A 21304-nucleotide genomic window follows, 5' to 3' on the forward strand; every position below is an offset into this window, starting at 1 on the left:
TCCATGGAATATCAATCGCTATCTTCACAAGCTTTATATCTACATACACTTCTTCGATTCCCAACTAACAATCGAGAAAATAGTCACAAATTTTCGCACTATACGGCAAATTAAAAGTCATAGTGATGTAAGTTAAGGTTTCGAGAATTTGAGTTTAATTTCTTAAAAATCTTCTAATTAAGTCTTTAAATTTCTATTGTTAAGTATCATTCGTCTAGCTTCACAATAAATTAAATTAATATACGTTTTCATAATTTAGAAAGATTACATACATCAGAGTTCAAAAATCATCTCGCAAGAGCGAAGAATCCAAAAACCCGAATCACCCTTGATTTACATTCGCCTTCGCAAAAAATTCAACCCGTAAGACGATCTTCCGGCGTGATTTCGATTCGCATTAATCCGTACAATGATCGAAGCCTGCGAATGGATCCTTGAACGAGAATCCTTCGTGAAACGAAGGATACGTGTTCTCTGTTCATTCTCGTTGTACAATCAGGGATCATCTTTTCTTCTCCGATTTCCATCTTTTTTTCTAACCGGCAGCCGGTTGCTCGAAGGAGAACGATCTTTTGTTGCTTAGACTACGGCGGCCGTCTGTTTCACGCGAACCAGTTTTCGCAATGATACACACAGCCGCGTGCCGAAAATTCGCAGCCGGTGGTCGTCTTCGAAACGAGATAAAAGCATCCCTCCATCCGTCGTCGGACTTTCTAGCGGATAGCCTGTGCCAACTTTGCCTCAATGGTCCTCTGATTTATGTTCACCGGTCAGCATGCAAATTTCATCGGCGTGGTTCGAGGCCATTTCGGCTCATTGTTCCATGGGTCAGTCTAGGACTCTTTTTGGGGAGGCGAGAAGTGGTCGTGGTGACGTTATTCATCCTCCCTCTTCCGGGTCTAACTGGGCCCCATTTGTTGTTTCTGAAATTGTAACGTCGAAGCCAAGCGTAATATAACACGATGTACTCTGTATACCGTTCGGTGTTTCGATGACATAAAAGGACAAGAGAAGTAGGTATCCTCGTCTGCATTTTCTGCAAGTACCGCACGAAACACTCCTGAGGACACAAATTGCCCTCGTTTCGCTTCTGTTCGATTTGCACGACCATTTCATAAAAGAAGGAACGAGAGATGGTCAGGCTGGCGCGAAGAACAATTTCTTCACTGGATGTTCGACTCCGTTTCGTTTAGGTCTTTGTTAAATCTCACGTACACATCATTTTGTTTTAGGATGCTGAAGATATCTCGTAATTCAAAATTAGCTTTTCGGTCAATAACGTTAATAGAGATTTTTTGAATAAATGAATTATTTTGATCCAAAAATACCAAAGTGTTCTTTTATTTCTCCTTATAAGATATAGAGTAAAATGTAGATTCTCTACGGGTTTAGAGAATCGTCATTTAAACCGAGTGCACGTTGATACTCACCGATGCTACTTTTTCCTTCTTTTCCATAAAAAAAGCTTGAATCATTGAAGATAGCGTTTGAAGATAATTTATCATATTAAGAGTGAAGATTTTGCTTGATAATTCTACTAGATCAAAGCTACTGATACATATGTTTTTAAAGATGTGTCTTTAATTTAAACTTTGAGTTGAATTGATTTTATATGTATATTTTGAAATCATAATTATCAACGAGACACAATAATAACCGATCGAAGCACAAAACAAACATAAACAGTTAACTGCATCGACGTAAAAGAAATAAGTTTGGAAATTAATCGGTGGACTTTCTCTTTTCGAAAGTGAAAATATAGCTGGGGTCGTACCGGGGAAACAGAATCCATAACCACTGCGTTACACTTTCGCCACATTCTTTCCCAAAGGTCCCGACTCATCCGCACTTTTCACTCGTTATTCACGTTCCAAGCTTTCGAGGAGCATTTTCCAGCCCAATTGCCTCTTCCTCCCTCTTTGAGACCGCGCGTTTTCGCCCTTTTATACACGTGTTACGAAGCATCTCTCGAGCTCTTTCCAGATAAACGTTTTGATCGCTCGTTACACTGCTTCTACGTATCAAAAATTTCCTTTCCTTTGGAAATTATAGAAAAATCTCACGGCTTACACTACAGTGTATAAGAGAATGTATATATGAATGTATACGTAAGAACTTTCAAATTGTTCATTGTTTATTTTTTATTTTGCATTGTAGTTCTGAGATTATTACGACACACTTGATACAAATTACGGTTGAGAACAGACCGAAGCGATACTTTTCATATACATTGTTTTGATAAATGGTACTATACAATACAGTTCATAAATTTATGTTTTTACCATCAATATATAATTGCAATGACATCGCGTTATTCCTCCACACTTGGTTAAACTGCTCAGAAAGCAACCAATTATCTTACTGAACAATTCGACAGGAAGGAAGGATGTTCAGTGTTAAATGGATCATAAAGTTCTTAAGTAATTCCATTTTTCTAATACTCTGTAAACGCATAGGGTCGTTAACAATTTATAAAAATGTCATCTTTAATTTACCTTCCTTTGAATTTCAAGTTTTATTTGAATAAGACAATTGTCCTAAAAACTAATAAGTATTTCAGAATTCTTCACATTTTTGAAAAGCGTAAATGAGTGTGAGATCGATACATGTATCCGAACAATGAAATTTAGGAATTTCCAAAAAAGCCGAATTGATCAGTATCACTGCTACAATCTATTAATTCTATCATCCTGTATTTGTTTATATACCGTTTCGAATGAAATAGAATGTGCCATTTATTTTGTTAAAAGATATTTTTCTTCTCAGTTTGTTCGTCTTTAAATAGACGTCAATTAATTTCAACATCGACAGCTATTCGAATAAAAGCGACAGAGGTCAGTAAGCTCCAGCCTCGTACCCCGGAGAAAAGCAAAAACCACCCCCAATCCCAGGTGTATTGTATATATAGAGAGCCCTACCCTCAAAATAAAGCGATATACAAGATAAAAGAATATTATAAAGTACGGTTTTTCTTGTATTATACGAGCGTACCGTCAATCCTTCGATTCTCTTTTCGACTAAATTTACCTGTACACTTATTTATATATAACAATTAAACTGCGAGTTTTTATAACGTACAAGGGTATAAATATTTGAAATATTTAGAATTTACAATGATTTTCTCCTATTTAGTTTTCATGTTTACAGGTCTCTTCATAAAAGTATAAATTCGGATGAAAGTTCGCAACCTAGTAATAATAATCTATGGATGAAGGACCAATGTCGTTGTCATTGAAAATCAACGTGAGCTTTTATATTAATCAAACTAATTACAGAATCGTATCGCACTTCGAAGAGCGAATATAAAAGTAGAATATCGTTGCATATGAAGTTTTATGCTTGCAACGGTGACTTGTGATGATAATAGTTAGAAAGATAGTTTGTATTATAACTTGTTTTTGTTAATATGTTTTCTGATGTGAGGTGGTTCACTCTCTATTAATAGAAAAGGTAAAAAGGAAAAATAATTCTTGGCTAAGAATTCTCCCATATATTGAATTCTTTAATTTCTTATTACGAGTCTATTTCTAGAAAAATAATCTAAAACTGAATTAATTTAGTATCATTGAGAAATTGCATTTTAATAAGATCGTTTTTAAGTTATACATTAATCATCTATGATAAAGGTTAATATAAAAATTGAAATATTTTTTAGGAAATCCTTACAATCACTAAAATAGCTATTTTAGTGAAATCATCTACACCACCTGCACACTATTGATCGTGTTAAAATAAACGTATACTAAACATAGACACTAAACTACGCAGTACCGCAATAATATCATGTTCCTCGTTTGATTGCCATTTGTTTTTCCTATAGCTATGTGCCATTGAGTAGATCATATATTCGCAAAAGATAAATAGTCTTTCGGTAGTTAAAGCTAAGAGCACGGTACGCTCGTCGATTTTGTTTTGCACGATATCGATCAATTGTTTGAAAGATCGAATTTTAAATGGAAGTTTAATAACGTAACAAGAAGCAAACTACGCTCTATCCTAGTTTTATATACGTCATTCTGTAGAATTTACGTCGTCGAATAGATAAAATCCACGAAGCAAATGGCGAACAATTGATAGCATAAGAGAAAAGGAGAAACAGGAAAAGGAATAAAGTAAAATCGTATGATTCGTTCTTTTTTTTCTTCTTGCCAGTCAATTTCCATTCGTGGACGATATATTCTACCTGACGACGATTTTTGAAACACGGTACCTTGAAAGAGATCGATTCCTAGTTAATGGTTGTTAGTTCCGAATTGATACTGGTGAAATTACGTTCCTGTCGGCCCGCTATATATCGGTTCATATATACGGGCCAATTGTTTTCTATGTTTCTTTGTAAACAGACCAGAATCACTGAAAATAATAGCCGAAGATTAGATGAAAAGAACTAATGGATTAAAGATAAAAACCGAAGTCTCGCATCGAGTACCTATTTGTATTTAAAGAAAAAAAAATAGAATTATCGCTTGTCCTACATACTGTCGTAATAATCATTATCGTTGTTGTCCTTTTAATCTTAATGTGCAAGGGAAAAAAAGAACATACGTATACATATGATTACTATATGTTTGTGTCAAATTATAACATTATATCGAATACGATGTGTATCGTAAAGAAAAAGTTTGGGAATCACGAGTTAGCGGAAGTGAAACTCGAATACAATGTACATTAATACAAGAAATCATACGATATTTATCACGACTAGAAGCTAATCTGTATAATATAATCTTTATTAGCAATCATGTATATCATTATCGATTTATCTACTAAACGCGTAATAATATCTGTACGATATGACAAACGAAAAAATTTAATATTTATTACTCGATTGAGCAAGTTGGAGGAAAGCGTATTCGAGTCTGCGTTTGTCACTTCCGATCACTCGAATACTCGATTAAAAATTATGTACCTATGGTGTATACTTCTCTGTATCTATGTAACTAGAATTATACGTATATAGTTATAATTTTGTACAGTTAACGCAGACGCTAATCACGTATGCACGAGCCGGTCGATCGTTCGCGTGCAAATTCAAATACGATTATTCGCGATGTTCGTTATTGCGGGTTGTTTATTCTCTATGGTGACCAAACGAACGTGAATGTCGTTTCTATACTTTCACCATGTGAAAATGCTTCGAACACACACGCGCGCGCGAACGTCGCCATACACACGGTACAAATTCAAATTTTATGCCTATAAACTACTACTATAAACGTTGATTAACAGTGTTCCGCGGTATTTACGGATAGACGATATTCTCGCTACTCTAATTAAACGAAGGCTACTTGAGATTGGGCGCCCGATGCACGTATACCGTTCGAAATGTCGATCGCTGTGCACGTTTCTTATGGACATTCTTTGATCTTTGATACGTCGAAAGATGACAAACTCTTCGGATTTGATATTGTTAGGTTACAGATAAATGTAATAGTTGAGATTTTGTTTCTGATCTATTTTCTATTTGTACTATATCGCACCTGATGAATATCAATGAGGATCGTTAGGTAAATTGGTTTGGTGTCTTATATATGACATATAAAGTTCTAGTATATACTTCTAATATATAGTTCTAATATATGACATATAAATCTATATTGGAATTTCTGTTCGGCGAGTCACTGGATTAATTTACGTATGTAATATATACTCAAAGAACAAGTAACTCGATCCAAACTATTGTGAAGTTTACCTAAAGATACCAGCTTTAAAGTTAACATTGTTCGCAGGCGTGTATCCAAGGCATACAAAGTTTCTCAATGACAGCAAACAGTCTGTAGCCACCGTTCATAAACATTCTATCCAAATTACTATATATGCGTTGTATATTGTAACGTCTTTCAATTACAGTTATATTTACAATATTTCCAAATGTTTCCTATTTTATATCTTATTCGTTGCGTCATTACACTATGTAATGTTGTTATTGATGTACAATAACTCATGGAAATTTTACAGTGATGACACTGTGCAATTTGATTGTTTCTTATTTTTAGTATTAGAATCATACGATAGCATGTATGTATTATGTATGTATTATCATTATACATATATTTGTGTGTGCGTGTGCGTGCGTGAAAATTAAAAGCTGTCGAACCACATAATCTCGTTGCAAAATTACGATATTTTGTCATTCGTATGCATGAAACTTCGCAGAGATTTACTAACTCGATTTATCAACCGTTTGTTATAAAGATTTTCTGCAATAGAAATTTTGCACTCGTAAACACATGCCTGTAAACAATGTTTGTAAATCTGTACACGTCATTGAATAGAAGCGAGAGAAAGAAATTGAAGAAGAAGAATTTGTTCGTTAAGAGACACGATCGATCAAAGATTTCTTTTCTAAAAAAAAATAAAAAAATAAAAAAAATAGAAAGAAGCAAAAACACGTGTCGTATCGGCGAATCAAGTGGCACTCGATGTATACTATGAAACTGACACTACCTCACCAGACACCTAATATATCTGAACCACAAGACTGATTTTTAATAGTATTCCTAAATAGATAAGGAAAGAAGGAAAAAAAAGAGAAACTAAAGCGGAAAGAAGAAGTAAAATAAAGAAAGAGGAAAGAAGAACGGGGTATTATAAAGAAAGATATTGCGCGTACAAATACGAATAGACCGTTTTTTAAGTAATATAATTAATCATAGTACTCTACCCGTAGTTATTATTATTAAACATTATTATTATTAATTATTATCATCGTCATGGTCATACTGCGCTACTTCGCTGTCGATCGTCGAATTCCTGGAAATAAGAAAACGAAAAATGAAACAGAAAAACTGATTCTTTGTATTATAATGGCGTTTACTTGTAATTTTATCGATCCTACCAAAACACACGAATCCCCTCTTTAACTCTCACCAAAAGTCTATGCCGGATTTCTCGCGAATCATACCGCAAACCACCGCCACTCATTGTAATGAATGTTCCCATCGAGTTGACGTCTGTCAAAATATTTTTATTATTAAAAACTCACTGTTTAATCGTTCTCGTGCTTTTTTCTTCTTCCTTTCACATCACCTATCTACCTGAATAGATCGTCAAGATGGACTGTCTCGAACTCTTCAACCAAGTATGAGTACATAAGTATTAAGAAATATTCATACTGATTTATATTTTATGGAAGGAATCATCACATTGTAGTAACAGTTCTTATAGCATGATCTACTAACATTTCGTTCGTGCTCAACAAAGAATTAAAATGAGCATGGCATGTTAATGGTTTATTAATTATTCTTCCAATACACGATCCAGGGAGATCCGCTTCACGATGACGAATCACTGTAGCCATGGTAAGTAGATAATTCTCCACTATTCCTCTGTCAAAGCGCAAATGTATTACATTTGATCGTTCAATTGTCCAAACATCGATATTATATATTTGATGCGCTTCGCTCGACGAAACCGATCATCGTCGGTATAATCTGCCATACGTGGAACCATAGCGGAGTAAAGTTAACAGATTCCATAGGAACCGGCGATCCATCGATGTTTCTCGGGAACCCATCAATAAAAATCCAGTGTCTATTATCCTTGAAGGACCGCGAGGCGAGGACCCGAATAAACTGTCGCGGCCCACAAAGCGTCAATATTTTCACAACTCATCCGAGGTTGCATCTTGCAACAGCAACGCCCGATATTGTAGGAAAACGAAAAAAAAAGAGAAAAAAAATCATAGAGAGAGAGGGTGAAAAGGGGTGGATACTGAAAAACTGCACCCGTGAACTACTCCGCGTCTCTCTTCCACCTCCGATGCTCGCGTCTTTTTCGCTCGTTTTTCGAGCGAAACGTTGCTGCACGAGCTGCATTCAGCTGCGCGCCATTCAATTCGACGAGTTTCCAAAATCTAGGATTCCACACACGAGATTCTCGGTGTGCGTGAGAGAAGAGTGGCTGCCGGCGCTGTTAAATCGTTCGAGAGAGAGAAGGGAAGAGCCGGCCATGGCACAGTGACACATTATGCCGTAATGTGGGGGCACGTGGCAGATGCAGAGGATCGAGTCTGGCTCGATGGATCGGTGAAATCCGTCAGCGCGCAGTTTCCTTTCCTGTGTCCGTCTGTTTCGTCCGGATAGATGTTTGTTCCTCCTTACCTTCGATCAGATGAGTCGACAGACTTTTTCGTTTGATTAGTTGCACGTTCTGGGTATTAGTTACCGTTGTCCTCGGGGAGTTGTTAAACGACACTTTAATGTACGACTGAGGGATGGAATTGGATATCGATTGCATTCGTTCGTGGAGATATCGAATGAAAAATATCGCATGTATATATGCAAATTTGTGGGTATATTTGTTCTTTTATATCCATAATAGATACTATACACATGAAAACATTTATGTTTATAGAGTAAGATTTCGAGAATTTTCACACTCTATAGATAAATTGTAGGTTTATTAGGGTATTTATACATATAACTAGTAAGATATAAAGAAAGTACTTTTGCAAAACATCTTCAATTTGACTCGCTTAATATTAGCATTGTCTTGTTACATCACGATAACAATTATTAACTTCTTGCTCGCAGCTGAAATTAAGAAACTCAATTCATTTGTAATTTCTTTGTTCATTAGTAAGTGAAATTTCTGTTATATCCGGTTAAGTAATGTATCATTCTCACCATAATACAGAAATGTAGTTTGACAATCCCTATATCATAAATATAAATTCAATAAGTACATGATAGTTGACAAAAGGAAAATTAAAACTTTCATACTCACACACTAGATAGTTATGACATTGGTAACGGTACAACATCAGAACCGTCTGAAATATCCTAAAATAAATACATTATATTTATTTATTGCTCCTGTCAAAATTCTGTCTGAATAAAAAAACCTTGAAAATATAGCATTTAGTTTGGTATACCTCCAGTTTTGTCTTGTATCTTTTGTCTATCTTTGAGGCAACCAATTGTATACTATTGAGTGTATGCAAACTATTAACACTGCAAAGTTTTTCTGAAAGACAAAATGAACGCATGAAGAAAATTCCGTATGAACATTCCTTTTCAAACACATTCAGACAAAAGCTGTTTTCAATGTCAAACTCCGGACTACTAGAAGGTCTGTGGTCCATTATGTTGTTACCTGAAATGGATAAACATATATAAACTGTACTTTAATAACTATTTATAGCAATAAACCCATTGTCTTATTGATTTAACTCCAGCAGCGGAACTAAGTACTTATTAATTCGAGTGTATTAACTATTTCAGACTTGCAAACCAAGGAACATTCGAGTACCACAAATACGAAAATTTTTGTACTTCAGCAATTGGATTAGAAAGGTATCGTTTAGATTACATTTCAAAATATGCTTATATTTAAAATGCTTACAACTATAAAGTATAAATGACAGCGATAATTTTCCCTTTATTATAATAGACCCGACAGAGTAATTTTGCGATTCTATAGCGGTACAGTCTTTTTATTTGATTTAACGATTAAACTAATGTTACGCGTTTCTTATGAAATATTGTGGATCCGTCATTTATTTTCAAAGGTCTTTAAAAATATTGAAACGGTTGAAAAATTCTACCACGATACTGGAGACGTTAAAGAAACAACAGAAAATAAATAGCTCCCAATTCCGTCTCACCAGGCCTCATTCTCCAACTCCAACTCCATGCTCTAATTCCACAGGAAAATCTACTCTGTGGACTGCTTTTCCACCTTCCAAATAATCGTAAACCCGTGAGCGACGGTACACCTTTATGCGTGCCTGGATTTCACGTAATTTTGGGTTTCTCCGAAAAGTAAATGGTATCGCATTTCTTGGGGCGCTGCATCGGATTGGCGCATTGTCAACGGTGGGCCACCTAAGGACCGAGGGTGCCACCAGTCCACGATCCCTTTCATCTCTCTTTCTTCGTGACAGCACGCGCGCTTTGCCCCTATAAAGGAGCGTTTTTTTTTTTACCAGAAAGACAAAAAACAAGGAGGCTGGCCGATGGAATAGCGGAAGAGGGGTTACATCGGCGTCTCCTTCTGCCCTCTTCTCACTCAGTTCATCGTGTGTGCTTTTAGAAGGACGCGTGGCGTGCACACGACGTCATTATTTCACGTCTTTCTCTAATGCTTCTTTGCCCCCAGTGCACCGATGGAAAATTTATGGCGAACTAGTTGCGCGTTTCTCGAAAATTTCCTCGTCGAGTTGTCTCCATTAACGTCAGTTCAAAGATCGTCCTCGATCTTTTTAAATATCGCCGGAGGACTTCCATTAACGATGTTTCAACATTGATAGTGGAGAGCTACCGGATCCACTCCTCCTTTGCAGATTCCTTCTTTTTTTTTTTGTAAGGAAGTTAGTCGGTTATTATAAATCTTCTAGAGGGCATTTTTTAATATCTACAAATGGATTTTCCATATCTCTTATATACCGTGGTTCGCGAAAGTATTTTAATACTTATAAAATATAATATTTTGAAATTTATTTGACACTTTAATGAGACTCGCCTATCGCGATTACATTGGCAAAGTTTAACATAAATCTGAAAATGTGCATAGAAGCTATAAAATATTTAATGAAAGTAAATATTTCGTAGCAATCAGAAAGGCATTTATTATTCATACAGTCGATTATTCATTATATTAGTAAATCTCGATATTCATGGTGCATATTAATTCTTTATTAAATATAGTTCGTTGTAGATATCTCGTAACTTTTACATATATTCTCAGATTGGTTTTAAATTCGAACGACGTAATCACAACAGTCGTATCTCCTTACAATGCTAATGAAATTTTAGAATGTTTTATATAACACACATAATATAAATATACAAATTTTCCGGTCTGTGTTGAAATATTTTCGTGTGCCAGTATATCTATTAAAATATAATTCTCGTTTCAAGCTATATAGCCCAAAGAAAAACAGCAGGGTTAATAGGTATAGAGGACCATGGAGAAGCCATTCAGGGCAATAAACATCCAAAAACTTCACCAATTTCGTTCTTTTGTTCCTTTTTGTTCACTCCGTGGCATCGTTTGCATGGAAATCGAACTTAATGCCCGGAGATGGAAGTCACGCCCGAAGGAGATCGCCGTTTCGTGCGATGTTCGAAATAGCGGCGTTGATCGTTTTTTTCATTGTTCCTGGGCCATATGTCGGGAATAAAGCCGACTTCCGTAAAACGGGAAGTCATTTAAATTTAGGCTGTTTACGGAATTTAAGAGGCGAACCGAAACAGAGGGTGGAGAGGGTGACGCTTCGCTCTGACTAATATATTCCAATTTTACGTCCATTTCGAGCTTCTACGAATTCTCTGGATCCGTGTATTTTTAGTTACTTGCACGAAACTGTTTGACTTCCAAAACTAAATAAAAAGACACTTTTGGTAACACGTTCGAAAATGTATCGAATTGTCAAATTGTTCTCCCGTAAGAAATAGAATCTATTCTGCTCCTCTATAATCATCATATACAGGGTGCGCCGTTAGAATCCGGACAAAAGAAGTTTTGTGCAGAAAGTTGTTTATTTAAGTCAATACACAAAAACACATGAAAATGTTGTTATATCTCATTTAAAGGGTCCTTGCTGAGAACTTTTATTCTATGTAACCACCCTCTGCCTCTATGACCTGCTCTATTCTTGCTCTAAAGCGCGAGCACGCTGACTTCAACTGGTCGCGTTTAATTGTCGCGAATTCTGACTCGATAGCAGCTCGTAGGGAGTTGACGTTGGGGTGCCTGCATTTATTAGTTTGTCTCTCGATAACGCCCCACACGTAATAGTCCAATGGGTTTAGGTCGGGACTGTTAGGAGGCCAGAAATCTTTCGACCAAAACATGTCCACATTGTCAGAGAGCCAATTTTGAACAAGATGACTTGTGTGAGCAGGTGCGCCATCTTGTTGAAATAAATACGGCCTTCCAGAAGCCGTAATTTCCATCCACGGCTTTATTACTGTCTTCAGGACCTCCAAATAAACCTCCTTTGTGATTCTTTCGCCTTTTTGGAAGAAGTGCGGAGGCATGACGTCGCCCTCACTTGAGACAACGCTCAAAACGTGAACACTTGCTGGAAATTTGGTTTTGCCCACAACAAAATTAAATTACCGTCGATCTTGGGTAGCTAAAGAATTTTATAATTTCGACCGGCGTTCTCCCGGCGCGAAGACTTTCTATAATCGCCGCTCTTCTATCGTATTCCGGGTTTTGCTTAACGAGTTCTGTCATTTTGAGGTTATAGAAGACTTATTGACATATTTAACTAACTTCAGAGTCAATCAGCACAAACATCTGAATTCTAATATGGTGGGAACTACAAATTGAATTCTGTCCGAATTCTAACGGCGCACCCTGTACATTAAACGGATTTTTATTGCACTTATGGGATGTTTGACTGTGCAAAAATATACAGAAACAGACATGATACACAAAGATGTATAAAATACCCGTTAAAATATTTAATAAATACAGCAAGTAATCTTTCTATTATTTTCATAAAAGTATGAATTTCTATATATATTTGTACAATCCAATAATAAATATATAAAATATCTCTGTTATTACTCATTATGATTGAAGAAAATAGAAACGTAAAGAATATATATAAGAATGGAAAGACTAAAAGGAGAAACAAAGAAGAGAAGAGAGGAAGAAATATATGATATACGTTCGACCAAAATAGTTTCATTTGCTGATGACCGGATACTTCCGGAAGTACGTTTCGAGTGGACGATAGAGAAGTGGCGGATTCGAATTCGAAGGACCGCACGGGGAGCCGAGCAATATATTTTCGAAACTCGTTTTCCAGCTAGCGGGAGAAAAAAAAGGACAATGAGCTGCTCCGGTGAGGCCCGGTTTCGAGTCCTAATTATACAGCACACGCCAAATAAATGGGCATCGTTCCTCGAAAGCACCGTTGCCTCTCGGCAGTCGAATGCTCTTCGGCTTCTCGTAGCACATCTAATGATAAGTAGAAGACCATATGGCGAATCCTTTTGCCACCAGTCAAAATCGCCAGGCACCAAGTTGCACGACCTTCGGAAGAACTCTTCGCGTCACGAACCGATCCTGATATTATACACTGTGGTTATAGGGTGATATGAGTTATCTAAACTTCGACATTTTAACATCCAGTTATGAACAAACAAACTTGTCGTACATCTTGAGACGCGATTACTTTTCGATTTAATTAAGAATAGGAAAATATCGTTTTCTTTAGATCCAGCGAGAGGAAAAATCAATAATGAGAAAATGATTGGTATAATTGCTCCGAAGGTTTATTTCACTCTGCGAGGAAGTATTATATAAAAATTAGGAAAATAAACTACGAAATAACTTGCAGAAATATAGTATGCATCTTATCGAAGTATAATAATTACAATCGAGAAAGTATCGTCGAACAAACTTCATTCCTTCGTATCCTCACAGAAAACAAAGTCATATTACGTTTATATTACCCGTCAAAATATAACGAATTAAACTTCAGCGAAGAAAGTAGATCTCGACTAATTCGCTTAATCGTACTTTCAATAACGAGTTTTTAACCCAATTAAATAGTAATCGATATTTAAAAAACGTCCAGCAGAAATGCAAAAACATTCCAGATTTGAAAATATTCTTTTGGAAATCGAGAAATCGGATTCAAAGCGTCGTTTCACAAGAACCGATAATCAAATCCAAAACATCGTTCCACGAGATCTGTTGGCTCGAACGCAAACGCTCTCAGGAAATTAGGTTCGAACGGTTGCTGTCCGCTTCACGAGTTTAAAGAGAAGCGCGCGGTTTCCACTTACGTAGAAAATTCATCCGATAAAATCAGAGAAACGCCTGGTTACCGCAGTCCACCATTGGTTTTCACCTGCTTTCCTATCTTTACCACTGTATTAGTTTATATACGTGTGTGCATTTATCGCCTGTCATCTTAGTCCGCTAATGCCCACGGAGAATCCACCTTTCTAAGTGACAGGTGCCACATTCTAGACAGAATCGTTTCGGTTATGCTCGAAAATAGTACCATACGGGTAATAAGCTTTAATTTCGTTTGCAATGTGAATGCATAACGGATATCCTTCAAATCGGACATGTTCGCGAACCGATATCGAAGAACCAATAGAAACTGCTAAATACGATCCGAAATTAATGAAGAATCCGTTGATTATTATGGGTTTCACTTTTAATCGAAATTTTTCCATTTTCAATCTATGTCAATTTATTCTTACTATCAAAATATTTAATCGTGAAATTTGTATTCTTGAAACATATCGCCTTCTAAAGTTTCTACCCTTTAAAATATTACCATTCATCCTAATTAAATATTGCCTCTTGAGAGAAAATATCGTACGCATTCATTCTTAGAAAAGCATAGGTAAAGTTAAACTTCGATAAGAAAAATTTGTATTTATTCAAGTGCACATAAAAACATGTAAATTCATCAAAAAATCGTCTAAATACAAATCTCATATCCTCTTGTTACTCGCTTCGTTCTTCAAAAAAGCTATATTTGTTCTGCTAGATCTTTAAAAAAAAAAAACTGTTCTCGATCAAACCCTCATAGAAACCTAATTGAAAAGGAATAATTCTTATCGTGGTAACCAAACATCCCCTATAGGTATCTGTCTTCCGTTCGAAACTTCACCCATCGTCTCCATCGTCTCTCTAGCGGTTCGATCGCTGTCCGATCGAATTCACCGCACGAATCAACGGAAAGAGACTCGAAAAGCTGGGGAATCACCAGAGACATCGTAAAGACTTGTATTTTAAAGACATCCCGGGCGCGTTACAACGCAGTTTGGCCACGCAATCACGTAGCTGTGGGAAACGCTGGTAGCTTCCACAAAGTTCCGCGTAAAAGTAAGCTCGGCCCTCGTAAAAAGGAGGATTCGAACATGAAACGATCCAAGGGGTTGGCCGCTTAGGTGACACCACCGTGCCAAGGGTTGTCAAACCCCTCGAGATCCACCCCCGTGAAAGTAACCCCTGCAGCCTGCAACCCAGTATGCTCCGATGTTCCTCCGCTGGCTCCGTGCAAGGAGACCCCTATAAGAATCGGACCGAATGGACCTACGCGCTTCTTTATCGCGTTACAGTAACCGAATTTCACAAGATGGCAACGCCGAACCCGTGTCCAACGTTGGACGTCGTCTTTTCCATGTGGAATTTCATTTTTCGATAATGCTCTTGCGTGGTCCCTCCCTTTTTTTGGTGGTCCTTTAAGAGATTGAGCGTTGGGATATCGAAAGTGGATTTTAGGAGTTGATTCTGCTAACGAGAAAAGATTCGTTGATCGTGACCTTTATAGAAGTTGATTCCTCAGAAATTTATATTCAACGTTGCCCTGTGGAATTTTAGTTTTGGATAATTTTTATCGCGTGACCTCTTATTCGATGGTTAGTTTCCTAAAGAAAGATCGACCAAAATATTAAAGGTAATTTTAAATGTATTTCTATCGAATTTGTGAAGCTGTGCTTTTGTATTGGATAAGTATATTTTTAGAAATCTGCAAGCGTAGAAAAGTAATGTAAAATAAGATTCATCTCTATCTATAAATCTTTTATGTATTTTTAAATATAATACAGAATAAGTTTGATATATTGAATTAGAGAGATAACTGAGAAACAACTCGGTAAGAAATAGAGAACTATTTTTAATATAGCAGTATAACACAAATAATACCATAAATTTACAATTTGTTTCAATTTTTAGAAATTCAATCAAGTATCCAAAAATTCCTTGAAGAAGCTCTCGGTTTCTCTTCGATAAGCCGTTAATCGATACGATACCGCTCTTTACAACCTCCTTTTGTTCCAAACAGGCCGACAAGACCTGGTTACCTTTTTTTCTCTTTGCTTCACAATTAACGGTACAAACAGCTTCGAGTACGTTTTAACAGTACAAAAAGAAAAAAGCAAAAGGAAGAGAGAAAAAAAGAGAAGGAAAAGAAAATATGCAAACAGAGAGACGTGACACTGCGGAGAAGACTATCGAGTTCGACGCGTTGCTTAAAAGGTTATCTCGTCCTTTGTGAATTAGATTTTGTGGACTGCGCGAGACTGAAAAACTCTGAGGCCGCTTTCATCGCAGAAGAGCCGATATCGTGAGCATTAAACAGATTCCAGGGTATCAAAGAAAGGGAGAGAGACAGAGAGAGAAAAAGAAAGAGAAAGGGAGTGGTAAAAGGGTGTTATTAGGCTGGAGGGAACTGGTCAAAGGGAATGCAAAAGAACGAGAGAGGAGAAGAGAAGAACGTTCGCCCAGAGCATATTCCGGAACAAAGAGTGGCTGAGTCTCTGAAATATGCATCGACTTACCAGTCTGAAGGATATTCCAACGGAACCAACCCTCCCGCGAGAATATATACGAAAAGCACGATCGGAGGAGCCTCATATTTCCTGATTTAGGGTGAATTTAACTCTACCGAATCGCAAGAGGTTGCATTCCATCCGGAAGAAAACTGCGTACACCAGATATCCGAGGTAAGACTTTACGTATCTATCAGTCCCTATAAATGATCCATATTGCGTGCTTGGATCAGAGAAACTTGTAATTTATCGTTATTTCGCCATGCTTGATCGCATTTCTGTATCCGCAAATTTTCCCATTTCATGATACATCTCTTTTATAAAAGTGTCTCTTAAATTTATATTGGGTTTTATAAATATAAGATATTATATATCGGGAAAATAAAGGAGACTATCGGGTTTAATCGAACTTATTGATGTTACGAACCAACAGATGCGGAAACAATGGATCTTCGCGTTTGTGTTATCGTAGATTCGTTTTCCAGAGTTTTCTAAAACTATCGTAACCTTCGCTACATTCTCGAAAAACACGCTCAGATATTGATTGTTAGATTTAATCGTGACACGTGTCGTCTTAGAATATTTACGTATATGAACACTTCAGGAGTCACATTCGTACGACAAACATTACTTTTCTCAATTTCTCTTAGAATTGGCTACCCCCCCCCCCTGTGCCATCTGCTTGCGATCTCTCATACATGCGAATCATTCGTTTCTACGGTATCGCACACCGATCGTATACTCTAAAGAAAATGTAACGAAATTAAAATATTAACGATTAAAATATCCGAAGATCAATATAATTCTCATAAGAATCTACGTATTCGATTCTGCCAACTTAATCATACGCTGTACATCCACCGTAACCGTAACCTAAGCGTGTACTTCCGCGATTTCTTCGCAGTTCGCGTTCTTATCGCGCAGGCAATGGGAAAGGCTGAGGATGCCTCGGAATCAAGGAGGGATAATTCGGAGCAGCGGACGTTCCACGGACGAACGGACCAACGGACTGACGAACGGACGTAGAAACGAACGGACGGGGTAGAGAGTTGCTATAGAAACACTAATTCCGTCTCTGTCGTGCCAGCGGGTCGCGCTTGGCGATCCCTGCAGCCGAGGGAAGAAAAAATAGCGAGGGTGAAAAACCTGGGGGTGACTCAAATAAAAAAACGGATCAATATTAACTCTTTTTTCAGGGGCGGATGGCCCACCGGGTGGGGATGCCTCGGTTTTTACCCCTCTCTGTACCGCTCTTTTTTTTCCTAACCTTTTCGCGCTCTATACCTCTCTCTCTCTTCCTCTCTTTCTCGGCTACCATATCGCTCTCCCTTGCTCTTGTTACACATTTTCGACCCTTTTTTTTCACCCTTCCAATGGGCCTTCGTAGGTCCTCTTCGTCCCGCCAACGACACGCACCGCTTCCTTATTCCTCCGCAGGCCGAACAGCACGAATACGAAATTAGCGAGCACGAACATCCTTCTCTTCCATTTTCTTCCACTTTCTTCCGATACGGCTTCGATATGCTTGTTATGCTCCGGATGGTTATCAGGTTATCCGTCGAAAGCGGAATGTCCTTGATGAAAAATTTGATTTTTACGTTCGACGTTGCAAGCTTAGAGGTTTTCAAGTAATTTCATTTCGTTGATTCGTTGTTTTATAGGAGGATTCCTTGGAAATTTGTACGCGGAAGCTGCGATTGATAGGCATTTCTCGAGAATTGATTATGTGCGTTTTTAAGTACAGCTATCGCACTGCAAATTGGTTTCTCTTTGGTAGGAAGTTGGGTTAACAGTAAAGTAATTTCTCTAAATATTGGAAAAAGGAAGAGATACTTTAATGTGAGCGCAGAGTGAAAAATGCGATCGGATGGAATGATATGTTTATATATATGCATCGAGCAACACGTATTTAAGCGGTAAAGGATGGCGATTTAATAGTGTGCCGCAGTCCAAAATACTCGATAAAGATTGATGTATTGCCTGGTATCCCGATGTTCCGCCAACGAGGGATTCGCGCACAAAGAACCTATCAATATACTAAATAGTGAAATACAATTTGTTTCTCGTTTCTTAAATATAACGACACGTATCTCTGCTATAACAAATTCGAGTGATTAATCCACGAATTTAATAATCTTATGAATTACCAAATGTAAGGAGAATTTTTTGAGTACTTTAAATTATTTAATCAGAGACTTGTTAAAATGATATGCATTTCGTATGCATACGCTTGAAAAATTCAAGCCACTCTTCCTGTATCAAGAAACCTAAACGTCAAGAAGAATAGTCGTAAATTCACGTTCATATGAAACGTCTTCAACACCGAAACCTCCAAAGTTTCTCTTACGTTGAAATATCTTGTTTCAAAAATTTCTGCAATTGAAGAACATTCTGCAAAAGTGGCTCATCAAACGAAATGAATTTCACATGAATCGAGTAGATCCCGTTACATTTAGTTACAGTAATCTTTTAATATTAACTATATTCGAATTCATAATGGTAATGCCTCTTAAAAAACTTGGTATTTCTTCGTATTTACAAAATGACAGAAAACATCATAACGATTCAGCTATTTGACAACAAAAGGGTCTAAACGGCCTTCTTTCAGAAAGCTTCTCGATTATAATTGAAATCCTATCAAAGCGTTAAGCATAAGAAGGAAACAGAAAAATCCACGTGACGAAGTAGAAACACCCTCCACGCACATTCATCATCCTGTAACGCAGCATCAGCCTTAAAAAAAAAAAAAAATGAGAGCAGAACGGTGGCCGAGTTTCTTGAAGTCAGTGAATGCGTCCTTGACTTCCGCGGCCGACCCTCTGCAACCCTTCTTTGCATTCAGTGGCCTCGAAAAGCGTACCCTTTCACCCTGCGCGCGCCCTCGCCTCTATGACCAAAAGAGCCCCAAACAAACAGGCATTTCCATGGTTACGCGCAATTACCAGGGTTGACCAACGACTAACTACCCGGCCTTTGAGTTTCCACCTTGAAGAACGAGCACCGCTAAGCAAATCGGTCAGGGGTCTCGAAATCGAACGCGAACGCGCTACGCGGCAGAAACGGGAGACCGAGAGAGCCAATATGCAGTAAATTCGCGCGATCACGCGTGGCCTAGTTTTGATCTATTTCCTTGCCGGTTCCCTACGAGCATCCTTTTTATGGATTACATTTATGGGGTAGGAGGGAAAGGGGTGCCGCAGCTCCTTGCCTCGCCTCGTTGATATAACCGAACAGAATGCGAATTTTCACCACTCTTGCTGTTCGTCGTCTTGGAATTTATTTGGGGATAAAATATTCTTGGAGAAAAAAAAGGAACAGGTGGATTTCAAGAGGGCGATATGAATGAGATGTACGGATAAAATTGCTTGTTAGAGGTGAGTCATGGATTTGGTAGATCGGTAAACAGTTGTTGTGATTTTGAACAGAATAGCGTGACCTGGATTAATAGTTTTATAATAATTGACAAGGGTGTAGAGATTTTTGTGTAAAATTGCTGTACGAATCGGTATCGATAAACAGAAGCTGCATTGGTGGTTTTATAATTATCGCGCGTAATTGAGGTGCAGGGTATAATAGAGCGATAAAGGTACGATCAACTATCGAAGCATTGATTCGAGGAAAATTTTTGTTCCCAAGGGACAGAGTTACGGTTTTACTTCAAAATTGTCTTTCTTCTCGTGTCATAATTAGTTTAGCAAATTGAGGTTCTACCATACTTTTATTGGAATACCGAAACATTGCTATATCTACTTGCCTTTTATAATACAATATCAGATTAGTTATAGTGATTTATACGATACACATACAATAAACTTACATTAGATGCAAATTACAATAAGTAGACGTAAAGGATTCTAGACAGTTCGAGTATTAAATACAGTAGAATATGCCACAGCGGACAGTTTTTATTAATAAAAGCAAGATGCTATAACGAAAGCAGATGCTATAACGATCACGGTTTATTCCTTTCATGTGTGTTAGAGTGTGTACGCCTTTTATTAAGGAAAGTTTGCTCGAGGTTTAACACGTATATATTGCATAAAAGTTAGGTAAATTAACTTGATATTATTTTTGCGTTACTTTGTACTATGCGTTATACTTTACAACCTCAAATTGAATAAACTATTGCGTTCAAGTAGAACGATCCTGATTAATTTCCAGAATACAGGTCATTGTTTTTCTCATTCGACATTGGCATGGTTTCGAAGCCACAGGCCGTGAACAAAGGACATGAGGCCGGTTTTAAAAACAACAACAACCTTCAATTGGTTAACGCGTATCCATCTATAAAGGGGTGATGCTCACTTTACAATATTTCCCTTTGAAACTCTGCAACTTCAATCTCAAACACTCACCCCGTTAATAATTTCAACAACATATTTAAAATATCTAACATATTAAGAATATTAAACACATCGCGTATAAAAACAAGTAATTATATCTATAACTAAAAAAAATTATATCAATCATTTGAAAATAAGAGAGAGAATATTACATGCAGCGTGTTCTTCGATGAAATACTATGTCATTGTTAAAATAAGATTACAAGGGAAGAACGTATGAAATATTGAAATAAAAAGGAAACGTCGCGAGCAGAAATTCCTTGTAGCTCTCGCTGTAAAGAGATTGATTTCAAAACGGTTGTTGACCTTGGACTTGAACACATTTGTGCATGTCGATGGAATTGATGCCATTGATTTTTTTCTGCGGGACTACTACAGCTATGAGTCTGTAAAGCAAACGAATATTCCTGATCCTCCCCACCATATATTCACTATATGTACATTCGATTTTTCGTCCATATAATAAGAAGCTTACGTTGAAATAAGTAGATTCATGTAGTTTATTTAATCGGACATTAACTAAAACTTTATTCTATTAAATGCAGTTTTCGTAGGTACTCGAGATTCATAAAATGCAAAAAAAAAAAAAAAAACAGCAATGTGCTAATCTAAAACGATCCACCTTTTGAGTGACAACAAATATTTATAAACACTGTAATGATATTAACGAATATTAAAGAATTACGAAAAACCGATACTATAAAA

The 21304-nt window shown here is 37.1% G+C and overlaps 1 protein-coding gene across 1 annotated transcript in view; it reads left to right on the top strand.

Annotated features, from left to right (window-relative positions):
* LOC132915136 (WD repeat-containing protein 55 homolog) overlaps positions 1-21304 on the top strand; it is a 185933-nt gene that overhangs the window by 112213 nt on the left and 52416 nt on the right. The window lies entirely within an intron of this gene.

This window comes from Bombus pascuorum, chromosome 1 (assembly GCF_905332965.1).
Source record: "Bombus pascuorum chromosome 1, iyBomPasc1.1, whole genome shotgun sequence".
NCBI classification, from domain to species: Eukaryota; Metazoa; Arthropoda; class Insecta; order Hymenoptera; family Apidae; genus Bombus; species Bombus pascuorum.